At 47.5% G+C, this 14678-nt stretch overlaps 1 long non-coding RNA gene across 2 annotated transcripts in view; it reads left to right on the top strand.

Annotated features, from left to right (window-relative positions):
• The window catches only part of LOC146867027 (uncharacterized), a 301772-nt gene that overhangs the window by 86394 nt on the left and 200700 nt on the right, over window positions 1–14678 (top strand). The window contains exon 1 of one of the 2 annotated variants that reach the window (XR_014961063.1): window positions 13188–13331. The exons of the other annotated variant lie outside the window; for it this stretch is intronic. This is a non-coding gene — a long non-coding RNA (uncharacterized LOC146867027). Of the gene's footprint in view, window positions 1–13187; window positions 13332–14678 lie in introns of those variants that run through there. 2 annotated transcript variants of the gene reach the window in all.

Here is a 14678-nt window from a genome sequence, read left to right as displayed (position 1 = left end):
AGGGGCACATTCAATGTATTCAGACCAGTCCTGAGTCTGTGTCTTTTGGGTGTCTCTGAACATTAACCTGTACTGTTCAGTGGTTAAGCCTAACCCATCAACCAGAACACTCTTCAGGACTCTGTAGTTTCTGACATCCTCCTCCCTAACAGTGAGGAGTCTGTCTCTGCCTCTTCCTTCAAAGGAGAGCCAGAGGATTGCTGCCCACTGGTCTTCAGGAACCTGCTGTACTTTGCAGGCTCTCTCAAGAGCAGTTATCCATTTGTGGATATCATCCCCACTTTTGTAGGGGGGCACAACCTTAGACAGGTTCCTATTATCAAAGACCCTATCTTTGTCCTTAGGGACAATGCTGCCACCAGTGGGTATAGACCCACTCTCTCTAGGTTGCCTAGCCTTGTTCAGTTTCTCTTCCATCAGGCCTACCTCTAGCTCCTGCTTCCTGATCCTCAGCTGGGCTTCCTGCATTCTGGCCTCATGTTCCCTCCTCTGAGGGGTGGTCATCCTTTTCCTGGAGTGACCTTGAGAGCCTCTAGAGCAGACGTCTTCAATCTGTGGGGCGCGACCCCCATGGGGGCCGTGGAACCCTGGTAAGGGGGTCGCGCATTCCCGGGCCTCACTTCTTGGACTCTTGGGGGAAAAAAAAACGGCCCGGACAGTTCATTATAAAAAATTAAAGTACTTAAACCTGTAATGCCATTCAAGAAGTGTTCACTTGTGCTGAGAAACCGGAGCTGATCGGACAGCTAAACAAGGTTTCCTTCCAGGATGCTTGCCTGAAAGGGATGGAAATATACCCTATGAGTTAATCTGAAAATGCAAAGGGCAATTTGCAGTTGTAAAGAATGATTGGGAGCCGGTACTGGCATTCAGTGATTGAATCACTGGAAGCTTAGTGAGGAGCTATGAAGTTCGTGCTTCTAATTGTAAATATATTTACATAGCGCTTGCTATCCCGGAGGAGGTGTTGAAGGCCAATAAGGAGCAAAAAAAACAAGCATTTGCAATGCAATAGGTCTCTCATTTTAGAAACTTTGACCTATTGGTATTGCAAATGTCAATGCCTTTTATTATTGCAGGTGTTTACAGATATTTACAAGTAAGAGAGGGAAAACATAGGGGCTCATTACGTCATCGTTGCGGTGCTGGGACCGCCCGCCGGACATGCAGTGGTCCCACCACTGAGATTAGGATGCGCCCGCCATACATGGCAGCACCGCACGCAATGTCAAAAGTGCGTGCGCAGCATTTCCCTTCACTACGTGGCAAGCACCACGCGGTGCCTGCCACTTGGTGCATGGAAATGATGGGGGTACCCCCCCAGTGCGGCGACACCACCCTCCCCCCCCCAAGGGGGGACCGCAACGGGCCCTCAAACCCAATCCCTGCCAGCCTTTCCATCGCCGCCATAGAAAGGCCTTTGTTTACCCACATCCTGATATGGCGGACGGAGCCTGCTAGGCACCGCCACCATTTCAGGCACCCTCCACCAGGCAATCGGGACGATTCATTTTGCCAGTGAAGCGGCGGACTGACTTTCCGTCCATTGCAGTACCCAAAGCCATCCTAATTTGGAGGTGAGTAATGCGCTTCGTGATGGCGGAAGGACGCCACCAGCGGTGGCAGTCCTTCTGCCATCATAATGACCCCCATAGATTGGGAAGACAGAGGGAAAAACCGGCAAGCAGTCACAAACAGAAAACATGACCCGCAATTGCGGTCAATAAAAAAGGGCAGGGAGTGTCTGTAGTTGCAGGTATTTGGTGCGCAAACGTTTAATTGCTTTGCCATGGGAATTGGGGAATTTTATGGTTGTCGAGGATGAGGAGTACCAGATTCCAGAAATTTTTGTCAGGAGGGGGTCTTTACGCCTAAAAATGTTTGACAGGGGGGTCTCGGCTTCAAAAAGTTTGAAGACCTCTGCTCTAGAGGCATGAGAAGCATTAGAGTCACCTGAGCGATTCCTTTGCCTCCCAAGCCCCTGGTTAAGTCCACTGGGGAGATCCAATGGGATGATCCCATTGTCAGTCCCCAATAGCCTTAGTTTAGCTGGGCCAAGTATAACACTTGGCACTGGGCTATTTCTCCCTTCATCCTCACTACTTTCTGTATCCTCACCACTTTCCTCCTCTGTAGTATGATTCTCATCTAAGGGATGGCTATTGGAAAGGGGTACTTCTGTAGCATTTTCAGAAGGGGGGCCTCCTGTTCCTGTCCCTAAGGGGGCTAACTGGGAAGCTTTCTTGAGCTCTCTCTGATTTTCATCATTTTGCAAGAGTTCTCTGAGCTCAGCAGAGGTAGGGTTCTTGGGCTGTTTAAGGCCTCTAAGAGTTGCCAAATGCCTGAGCTCATTCTGGTTAAGGGTAGCAAAGATGGATGGTGCCCTCTGGGGGTCACTCTCAACAGAGATGGGTACAGTGGACCCCTCTGCCCCAGCCATTGCTCTTAAGTGTGGGTGGATGTGTTGCAATCTACCTACACTTGGGCTTACCTACTAAACCTATCTAGTAGTTGTAGTCAGGGTGTGCTACTCCCTTTGCTCTACAACAACTAAGTTCAGTAGAACTTATGTATATCTAATCTTGTTTTATATGTACCTACAGGTACCTATGTGATCTTTCAATTGGTAACCAAGAGATTACAATGGTAAAACACAGCAAGCTCAAATCCAACCGCTGCTCACCAATGTGAGAAGTTGGCCTGGTATATGATGCTCACTAGTTAAAGTGATCACCTTGTACCATGCCAAGCAACCCTTATGGTGTGGTTGTAAGTCAACCTTTTCGGACTAGCTGCCCTAGTGGTAGCGTAGGCTAAGCAGTCTTTGAGGCTAAACTCGTGAAGCGTGTTAAGCCAGCTGTTTTACCAAATGCAACCCCCTTTTATACCAATGAAAGGACACCACACAGATATATATTCAAAATATATATGTATTTATTTCTCAAAGTAACCCCTAGTCTCTTTATGAGCACAGGAGCACAAATCGTCAAACAAGATTACAGTAGAATACACAGAAGTTGCACTTTATATGGATAGGCCCTGGTGGCCGCTCAAACCATATACTAAAATAGTGGTATAAGTACCACGAACAGAAAAGGGAAAAGGCCTAGGGCCTCTAGAATCGCTGGGCCTACAAGGAGCTAACTTCAGTTAGTGACCAGGAGGTCCACGGGTGGCGTGTGCAGAGCAAATAGTCACACGCGTGCTCCCATAGGTTTCAATGGGTGCGTAAAAAGTACACAGTTACTGCAAAAAGGATCTTCCGGATGGACTAGGAACTCAAGATTTGGAACACAGGCACTAGAGATGTAATACTACACTTGGGCACAGGAGTGCCAGTTTTACCTCACCCACAGGAAGCGGGTGCATAGGCCTCGAAGTGCGTCGTGTTTCTTCTATCTGTTCCGTGGAGCCTGAAGACAAAGATGCTGCAGGCGGTCGGTCCGGGAGAGATGCGGTGGATCCAAGAGTGGATCGGAGATGTTGAAGACCTGTAAGCAGAGGGGACAGTGTTCACAGTCACTAGCCAGTGACCAGCGTGGCACCAGGTGGGTACCAGGCAATGTCGGGTGCAAACAGGAAGAAAGGTGTAGCTTGCCTCTGCAGCCACGTGGTCCCTGGAGGTCGACGACGTCCAGGAGTCGGTTCACAAGCTGTCCCACGCAGGCTCTCGCTGTCGGCGGTGTCGGCGACTTGATCGAAGCAAACAAGCCTTGGCAAAAGCAATTTTTGTGGAGAACAAGATAAGCTGATGGTTCTGACCAGCAAGGTCAGAGGGACTGCTCCTTTGAGGGAGAGCAAGGGCCAGTCTGGAGCAACCAGACCAGCAGTGTATTTCTTGAAGTTCGTCGCCAAGATGGCCACTAGCCAGCGGGCCAGCAACCGGTTAGGCGCGTCAAGTGGCAAAATGCAGAAGGGCCCCACGCAGATCGTGGAGATGCTGGAGGGCTCATCTTTGGTGCAGATGCTGCTCGAGGGTTGGGATTCTCAGATCCCAAAGCACAACTTGGAGGGAGCCTCGGTTGTTGCACTTGCAGCTTGTCGTCGTCGTTCCAAGATGGCTGGCTCCACGTGTCTCGGTGCCTCCACGGGTCTCCTCTTTTCAGGGACTGTGGATCAGGCGGTGAGAGGTCTGGAGGTCTAGGTCTTGTCAGTCTCTGGGCTCGGGCTCCGGCGGGAGGCGGCGGCAAAGCAGACGTTGATTCGCTGGATGGTGCTTGCGTTAGCAAGGTGGTCACTCCCTGACCACAGGGGAGATTTCCTTCAGTCTTCTGTGCAGCAGAATGTCGAAGTTCCCGTCTTCTTCTTAGTTTCAAGTTGATTCCAGGATGTCTGAAGTCTTAGGACACAGCTCCTACCTTTAAGCGGATTCTAGGGGCCGGACTACCTGCTAGGTCCCTCCCTATGGGTGGGACCAGGAAGGGGGGTGGTTACACCCCCAATCCTTTGTCCAGCTCGCCCCAGGCCCGGGACTGGTGTGCCCCAGGACCGGTTTGAACTGGCATATGCACCGAGGCTCCTTGTGAGCCACAGGCATGTCTGGTTTCTTTCAAGCCCTACCTGACCAATACACAAAATCCTGTCTGGGGTGGTGCACGCACCTCCCCTGGCAGGAAACCCTTTGTCCACACCTCCCAAGCTGGAAGGACTCTCAGCAGCAGGAGGGCAGACTTGTGTCTGTGGTGGCAGCATCCATTTTGTGGAGCTGAGGCTATGTCTGATTTTACCCGGGTTTCAGGTACTGTACATGTTGTGTCCCTCTAGAAGGGTGGAATGCTAACCCCGTCGCCAGAATTGGCGAGGGGTTAGTATTCCAATTCGTATGACACCTTACTCGACATGTTTTGATAAAGCCAAACCAAAGATAGCATTTAACCGCGAGGTTCATAATGCACTTAAGAGTATATGGTATGACGATATCTGGAAACAGTAGAAGGAAGTTGTTCCGACCACTGCAGACAGGCTCAGCTCATGCCAGAGCACCATCTCACATGGAACCAAGCACTCTGCCTTCAGGATTGTTAAGGCCTGCCATAGGAGTGACTTATAGGTTAACATGTGTCCCATTTAAGGTTAGGTATAGGTATACTACACCTAAGTAAGAGGTGATTACACCAACTTACCCCAGCTGAGTGATCAGCCAGTTGTGTCAGATTGTTAGGCCAAGCCTGGGGTGGCATAATACATGCTCCAGCCCCTGGCAGGCCTTGGGTACACCAATGCCCTGGGTACCTAGTGTACACTGGTACAGGGGCTGACAGGGTGATCCACTTCCAATTGGTTATGCACCTAGGGTGCATAGTGTAAATTTAGTAGAGAGAACAGCAGGCTGGGGGTCTGATTGGCAGGCCCACAGCCTCAATATGTCAAAAACCAGTGAAGCAAAAAGCAAAAATTTGGGGTGACCATAGGATAGCAGACCCTACTCTCCTACACTCACCCTGATTTCTAACCCTTCTACCCTCACAATCAAATTGGGGCTTAGGTCTTGCAGTATATTGCAAAGTAAAATGTATTCACACACCGAGTTTCTGTTCTCTTTTTATCACTTCCAACATCAGTGTGGTTTTCCTTAACTGCCTCCAGGTGGTGCTGGCTCTGTTTTGACTAGAAAAGACTCTGAAGCCCTGAATCAATGAGGTAAGTACACCTTGCAGCCTTTGACAAAATGCAGCAAACGCAGAGCAGTAGATGGCATACAACAGAAAATCTTCCCAAGACTCTTCACAGATGCTCCTCCCTCCGGGCTCCCGCAGAACCCCACGGGAACAGGGATGCCGCTTGTGCCCGGGAAGGCAGACTTAAGGAAGGTGCGTAGTCCTCCTGGAGTGGAACCCTAGTTTGGATTCTTGGGCACCAAATTCTCCTCATTTTGCTGCGATTGCGGTGAGTTAACAGTGATGAATTCTCATGCTGAGCACACACCCCTAATGCTGAAAACAATTCATAGCTGCTTGTGAGTGGCATCAACCATGCTCACATCAGTTCATAGCCAGCTGTGTGATGAATTCTTATGTTCAGCGTGCACCTCCAGTGAGCAAAGAATGCCAACAGTTGTGCATTCTCTGGCTCAGCACGCACCCCTCGTACTCACAACAGTTAGTTGCTGTGTATACACTGTGTCAAGTTTGCTACCATCAGTTCGTAGCCGCTTAAGTTCGGTGGTAGAAAAGGAGGGGATTATGCATGTACAGTGCACACTCTCATTTGAAAGCCGCACACCTTTCAAGCTGACATTGTAAGCGGAGAGCGGCATAAGATAGTCATCTCTCTTTCTAATGTTTACGCGCTTGACGGAGGTTGAAATCACCACACCCCTCTAGCACACAGTTTCTCAAGTTGGCTACCATCAGTTCGTAGCCGCTTAAGTTCGGTGGTAGAAAAGGAGGGGATTCTGCATGTACAGTGCGCACCCTCATTTGAAAGCTGCACACCTTTCAAGCTGACATTGTAAGCGGAGAGCAGCATAAGATAGTCATCTCTCTTTCTAATGTTTACGCGCTTGACGGAGGTTGAAATCACCACACCCCTCTAGCACACAGTTTCCTTCCCAAGTCAATAACTCAAGCGGTGAACAGAGGTCACGTGGGGATGACGGTTAAGTCATCACAGTGACTGCCACTAGTAACCAATTACTCACTGCTCAGGCTTACAGCCAGTGACCATCCACAAAAGTATTCAGTGTGTACCAGAGTCGGTTTCACACAACGATCCTGGACTCAGTCGTGTAACCAGGGTTCTTCCCTGAATACCCTTCAATTCCTAAGAGTGGCCACACACCGTCTTCTTGCTGCATCAAGTATGTTATGAAGTGTACCAGGATGTACCCCATACTAGTCGGCAGTGTCCAATTCAAGATAAAAAGTTTACGGAATAAGCAGACCAGAGAATGAAGAGAAGCGGAGAAGCATCAGGTTTATTCCGTACACCTCAGCCACAGCATACCAACTGCCAGTTCAGAAGCGCTCAAACTAAGTCTACATTCTAGAACTTATGACTGCAGGTTTCCAGTGTTCTAGTCTCTTCTACAATGTTCTGGTATCTTCTACAGTGCAAGTGACATAGATGACGGACAGATACCACAAGCTTCCAATCATTTATGAAAAATTTCAGCTGTATCCAATGCTTACCTGACTGATCATTCCCTTTGTGCACGAAGCAGAGTTATCTCTTACTTGTTACAGACACCAAAGCTATGCATTGCTGACATATCCTTAGCTGCATACTGTAAACGTACTACATATCAGTTATTTTTTTCTATATTCACCCATCCCACTGACTCCTGGGACAGAGCGCTTCAAGGACTCCTGAGGGACAGGGAGAATATCTTTCACAGGACAGTGAGAACAAGAGGCAGTGATCAATGAATACTTGGCTCACCTGGTCAGAGGGGCTCTGATACAATGGGACAGAGGGCTGGGAAACAACAGACAGTCTTATAAAAAGAGTGAGAAAGTCAAACCTGTGAAGAGTCTGTCCCCACCATAGTGGAACAGAGAGCTAGAAAACAATGGCAAAATTGGGTGCACAGAAGAAGAAATAGAAGACTCACAAATCCTGTTGTAAGAAGACTCTGGCACGCAACCCCTTAGATCTCTGTTTGGTACAAGATCCATCAGTATTACATGTCAACATTGCAAGAGCTGACATGGGTTAGGTGGAGGACCATAAGACCCGCTACCCTTCCCAAGCAGAGAATCCCACATGGATAGCCCACAACATAACTCACTTGTTCTGCGTTGATTCTGTGAGACTTTATCATATGGAAAGACCAGCACCATAGAAACCACCATACTTGCACATATTAGAGCCTGGTAAAGGTGAAAGCGCCTACGTCCCCCAAAGAAATGTCGTTGGGTAAACTAACAATCATGGATGTTATTGGTCTATGACAAACTTGAACACTATGAGGCTAAGAAATGAGTGTGCTAGACGAAAAACGCATAACATACTATAAATGAGAATCTTTGTAGAGTTTCCTTTGCCATCCAATAATTTGTCCCCCATATCTTTGAAGATGTTGCTTAATGTTTTGTTAATACATTTTTATGATATTACCATGTGATGATGTTCCTATTTATAGCAACATTCACTGTTTTGAAAGTTCCTTTCCACTTTCTGGAATGTCAAAGTGTGATGAGGGATTAGCTTAAAATGGAGGGTGTTGTTAAGGGGGATTCAGTTTTGTAGCTTCAAACCTCAGCCCAAGTCTGTTTGTTCATACCACTAGTTTAAAGGTGCTGTTTGATCCTCAGACTTGGGTCCTTATTGATCTAAAGTGTTTTATTCTCCTTTTGCTTTCATTTGGGTAGATTATTGTAAAATATTTCCCTTTTTTTCCATTAGCACCTTATCCCCATACTACAACTTCTAGTTATGAGTTATCATGATGGAGGCCTTAAGGTAGGCGGGAAGTATTGGGTAGACATGTGCTGTGGTTTAGAGCCATCCCACGTGAGTTTATCAAAATGAGTGATGTGTGCTGCACTGCTGACTTTGATATGAGGATGTGACTTGTGTGCTTAATAGTGCAGTGTATTCAAGCCTTGTTGAGAGATCACCAAATTGATTCCCAGGTTTGCATGTTCACGTGTGTTGACTGTGGCCGTGGGGATGATATTGTGTAGTGCATGTTTGACCTCACGACATATAGCTAACCCAGTGGGACTCTGTTTCGTATCCCTTCGCTTGTATGCTGCCAAGATTCTGTCTTGGAATGAAACAAGGACTGAGGGCACCTATCTGCTTTCTTTCTCCTTGCTTTTCCAATGTATTAAGAGTGGAAGCCTGGGGAGGAATTACCCAATTATCCTTGAGTTTGCACAGAAACACTCCCTTCATGCAAGATCAGTCAAAAGCTTACTCGTCAGGATACTTTACATTTTACTGTTTCTAATACATATTTATCATTGTAGGGGATTTTGAATTATTTATTTCCTCTCCAATAATAGGGGCATATTTTGGATATAGTGCTCTGTGCCCTCTACGCCGTGGTGCGCACTTAAATATATGCAGCAGGTACAGAGGGGGACAGTATGATTTCTCTCAACCATTGTGCTACTCCTAGTGCAGGCACAAACTTACGCCTACACTGGGAAAACCGCATTAGTGAAAGACGGCTCCAGCTGTTTGAAAAGAACATCCCAGTTTCCCTTTATTATTGGGCGCCTTTGGTATAATTTAAAACAATCCATACATATATATGGGTGTTTTTTAGGGGATGTTACTTTAACGGCTCGATGAGACAGACCACTGCCTACTCCCCCTACCACTGCCATCTTGATTCCCAAAGAGCCAGCGGTTGAAAGTGAGTCACTTTCCCTTGTGAAATCAGTTACCCCCCAACTTGAGATTCAAGGCCACATGTACGACCAAGGAATTTGCGCCTCGCAAAGTGCGTCGCAATAGCGACTCGCAATTTGCGAGTCTCAAATTGGTATGTACAACAGTGTCTGCGACATTGATTGCGATTCCCAATGAGGTCACAAATTGCATGCCTCATGCATATTAATGAGGCACTCGCACTTTGCGACCCCATTAGGAATGGCTGGCACTCCAAGGTATGGTGGCCTGCTGGGCTCAGCAGCCCTCCGTGTCTGGGACTGCTTTAATGCTTTTAAATAAAGCAGTTTTTTTTTAATGCTGCCCGTTTTCCTTAAAGGAAAACAGGATGCATTTAAAAAAAGAAAAATGAAATGTTTTCGTTTCATTTTTTAAGGGCAGGTAGTGGTCCCTGGGACCACTGCCTGCCCCTAAAAAATATTTTCCCCTGCATTTGCAAATGGGAAGGGGTCCCCTGGGGACCCCTTCCCATTTGCGACTGCATTACCACCTTCTTGTAGAGGGCAGTAAATTGCGAGTGTTTTGCGACCGCCTTTGCGGTCGCAAAACATTCTTACATAGGGTTACAAGTCACAATTAGGAAGGGACGCCCTTGGAACGCCCTTTCCTAATTGCGAGTCACAATTTATATTTAGCAAGTCGCAAATAAATTTTGACTCGCTAAATAGGGTTTGTCCATGGTCTAATAGTATTTTGCATGTGCAAACGGGTCGCAAACCCGTTTGCGCATGCAAAATAGGGTCGTACATCTGGCCATCAGTAATTTACAGCCGCAGCCCGTGCAGGTAAGAGGTTTGGGGCGGTGGGGCTGGCAGGGAGGTGATTTCGACAGATGACAGCAAGGGAAAATAATTATTTATTTAATTTTCCCTCATCGTTGTATGTCAAAATTCCCACCCTACACCACCTGGCCCCCCGCTCTTACCTGAACGGGCCCTCGACTTGTAACTTATCAATGTTTGCAACCGTATTTACAGTTGCAAGTGATACATATGGTCCCAAATCGCAATTCAGAAAGGACACCCAAAACACACCCCTTCCAAATTGCGATTTGGTAACCATTTTTGAACCCACTTTAGGAGCCTGGAAAACATTACTGACTCCTAGTGTGGATTTTGACAATTAGAAAATAACTTTTTAGCAGTTGTATCCCTCGGAGTTAGTGAATCGGAGGGTTTGTGATCGCTAAAAAGTTTAGAACACTTGGCCCAAAGATTTCTTTCTCTCACCTGACTGCTTCTCAGGAGTGTCCACCCCCCTGAGTCATTCCGTACCTGTGAACCTTTTGATGACAAGATGACCTTCAACAACACGCGTCTTGAAACCAGGGTTGGTTTGGGATAAAAAATCGGCCTTGGCACACCAAAAAAAATTGCCGCAGACTTGTGGATTGCCTTTCCACAAAACACTGCTTCAGCGAAGTTTTATGAAAAGAAAGGGGGTGGGGGGCATGTTTTATTAACTTAGATAGAAAAAAATGCACAGATTAGTTCACACTGCTGAGCCACACATGAATGCAAGTGAGACCACTTCTGCACAGGCTCCCTGCCCCCGCTCAATCAGCATACATTAATGGGCCTGCCCAGCGAGAGAGAAGGAGTGATAGCTCCGCCCATCTGCCTCGAGAAAGGCAACTCAGGCAACCACTGGGCCGCTGGCGGCATCCTAACAGCACAGACAGCCCCCAGGCTGCCCAAAAAAGCAGCCCACAGCTGGAACTCGGCTATCGGCCCTTCTGCCATTTCCCGAGTGCCTGCCTTACCAATCCGACCCTGCTTGAAACTACATTTAAACATGTGACTTCTCAATTTTGTTCTACTCTCATCTGCTCCTTTCCTGCCTCTTTGCGTTGCTGGACCGACCTCACACCTCCGTCGCCATGTTTGAAAACGGTGTGTTGAACTTATTTTATTTTTTTGCGGAGTTTTATATAGCGCAAACTTGACCCAAAGGTATCAGAGCGCTTTACATGAGCACCAGTTGCGTTAAAGACAGACAAATTCCTTTTTTGTAGGCACGGGCAGTGCTTTAAATGGGCCGGTACTCACCGGTACTGAGTACCGGCACTTCCGAATTTTCTGGCCCTCAGTACCGGCACTTTTCTTAGATCAGGGTGAGTACCGGTACCCTGACAGAGAGCACAGCAGGCTCGGGTTACTTATCTCCTCCAGCTCAGTGCAGATGCCGCCCTGCTTCCGAGGAGCTTGCAAGACACTGAGCCCCTCAGTGGCCTTTTGCACAATCGCTGCTGGAGATTACAGCAGCTCTCACTTGGCCCCTGACTGCGTCATGCTGTGATCAGCAGGACAGGGTCTAGACAGACCCTGCACTGTCGATCAGGTGCGCAATGGCTATTAGGCTTAAAGTGTTAAGCCCCCCACCCCCCTTCCTCCATCAGGCGTGTGAAATTGGCTGGGGCTGCCAGTCAGTAATCCTGTCCCATTTAGGGCAATGCACTGGCCGTACTAAAGTGTGCGGCAGCGTCACACAATCCTCTACCTTCCCCAAAGCTGGGTTTTTTTTCATCACTAATCGCCGTCCCCTATAACTGCCGAACTGAAGAAGATCTATACATTTATCAAAATAGCTCCAAACAGTGCCCTAGCAAGGCTTTGATGGCTACAAATTCAGCAGCCACTTCCTAGGGGCCCATGTCTGACTGGACGTCCATGCAGGATGGGCAGAAGGAGCAGGGGAACAGTACCACCAATAAAAACATCGGGCCATATTACAATTTGCCAATTAAAATTAATGGTCGGGAGACTAAAGTTCGACCAAGTACGAATCTAATCTCATCACAGGGAATCCCAGCCACCATGGGAGTCCAAGAAAACGGGGAGGGAGGCACCACCAAAAAGTACCTAAAAACCTTCCGATAATTCATTCACCACCAGCAGCCTGCCCATATGTGGTGGTGATAGCAGGAGTTCCACCATTGAGAGATGGACAGATCGGGTCTCATGGGGATCTGAAGAACGAGTGTCTTAATATGTGTGGGAAATTTCAGGGACTATCAAATATCAAAAGCCTACGACATTCTTCTTACCCGTCGAGTAAGGTGGATTGGTAGGGAAACGAAAGACCGCCCAGGTGGCTGTGTAATCATCAACTTCAGGAACCCTGCTGTGGCCCACCAATTGTTATTCGGTTTTCATTTTCATCAGGCAAGGGGGCACTGACTTAGTACTCCATTAGCTGGGGTATTTTAATAACCCCCTATTGGCCTTAGAGAGAGCAAAGGTTCAATCCTGAATGACAATCATTCACTCCCCGCTGCACTTTGCACCTTCAGCCTTCATGGGGTGGTCTCCAGCTTAACATGCCAGTTAACAACTGGTTTGGACCATTGGACCATGTTGACTGACTTAATGATGTAGAACACACTGCAGTGGTGAGAAATGTTCTGTCGCTGCCGGTACTGGATCAGATGGCAGCCCCAGCAGGAGCAAAAAGGTCCCACCCCAATGTTAGTGTCTGAAAAGGATACTCCGTGTTCACCTATCTCTTAACCATCACCAGGGGCGGACACCACCAGGTCTACAACCTGAGAATCAGGAATTGTCTCGTGGCATAAACGGGGAGGGGGCAGTGGGTGATCCCGAGACGCCCCTGGAGACGTCATATCATCATGTAACCCTTCTAGGGTACAGTGCCCGGAAACCTTTCTCCCCCCTTGCTACTGATTGTGTCCAAGAGAGTAAAATGAGGCGTGTGAAATTGGCTGGGGCTGCCAGTCAGTAATCCTGTCGAATTTAGGGAAATGCACAGGCCGTACTAAAGTGTGCGGCAGCGTCACACAATCCTCTACCTTCCCCAAAGCCGTTTTTTTTCACCACTAATCACTGCCTTTGCATGATAACAGTGACTGACCCGAATGCTGGCTCCCTGGGTGTAAAGTTAGCCCTTCCCATGGAGAAATGAACAGCAGGGAACGCTGCAGCACTCCAGGAATGAGCTCCAGGACAACTGGGAAATGGATTTGGTTGAGGGTAAGTAAAGATTAACATAGAGGGTAGGGGGAGGGATGAATGTATAGAAGTGAGGTGACAGGTGAAGTTAGGATTGCCTCTTTTTTCACAGAAAAATACCAGAAATTTGTTAAGTTCTGAAATCATGAATGGGCTTTGAAATGGTATTTTAACACAAATTTGTGTACAGCCCAAAATCCTGTGCATTTCTTGTTAACTTTAATAATCGTTTATACATACATATATATATGTCTGTGTGCTTGTCGACCTGTGTGTGCCTATTTTTGTGCCAGAGAAAGAGGGAGAGACTCAGAACACTCTCAGGAGATATTTTAAAGGGAAGGGGTGGAATGCCTTTCTGTTCATCTCAGCTTGTTTTGCTCTCTGTGTGTGTGCACGCTTGACAATATGTAGTATTGTGCCAAACAACAACAAATAACATATGGCATTAAGAAGCAGCAAATATGACAAAACAAGGACATGTTAACATATCATCCTGTTTGACTTTCATTTTGATGAATGATTTAACCTGATTTGTTTACATAAACGCATTTCTCACGCGTTTTGATATGTGCTGCAAATGATACAGAAGTCATTATGTATCATCATATCTTAACCTTAGCCCCGCCCCTAACCCCGCCCATTTGTCACACCGGGAACTTATTTTAATGAGTACCTGCACCTATTTTTCCCATTTAAAGCACTGGGCACGGGGATATGAAGTGATTTACCCGGACTCGCAGGAGGTCAAGCATCCCTGCCGAGACTCAAAGCCGGCCCCCCATCGCCGAGGTTGACGCTCTGGCCGTAAGGTCACAGCCTCTCCCCAATTGGAATATGGTTGTGACCCCATCTCTAGTTTAACCCTAATGTAGTACTATCAGGTATTGAGCTCGTAAATAGCTCATTGGCTGTTTATAGTACACTACACTAACGCCTGAATGAAGCAATTAATTGATAACTAAATAAATACAAAAGTAAATGCGAAATGTGGTTTTAGTTCTCGTTTGAGAACCAATGATTCTGGCTCGGAGGGCACAGGAAGGCTGATCTGAGGCTAAAGCTGCTAATTATCCCAGTCACACCAGGCCGTTTTTCAGATTCAGACGTGTGGTAGCGTAAACCCTAGTGTGTTGCTACGATCTGCAATTATGAAGCCCAGCGGGGCCTCATTAGTGACAAACAGGGTGCAAAGGAAACAACAGGAAGTGGTTATCCGGAAAAGGGCAGTGGAGCCGCTCTACTTTCAGCTGTTCTGAACAAACGTGATCAAGTGACCGTAAATCAGGTAATTTGCCCTAAGCAGGAACTCGACCGACCTGCTCCGCCGGTTTCAGCAGCAGCGCTGCGGGTGCGGCCAGAGAGCGG

This window comes from Triturus cristatus, chromosome 1_2 (assembly GCF_964204655.1).
Source record: "Triturus cristatus chromosome 1_2, aTriCri1.1, whole genome shotgun sequence".
Taxonomy (NCBI): domain Eukaryota; kingdom Metazoa; phylum Chordata; class Amphibia; order Caudata; family Salamandridae; genus Triturus; species Triturus cristatus.
The sequence above is the reverse complement of the archived record's forward strand: the minus strand, read 5'-3'. Positions and strand labels throughout refer to the sequence as shown.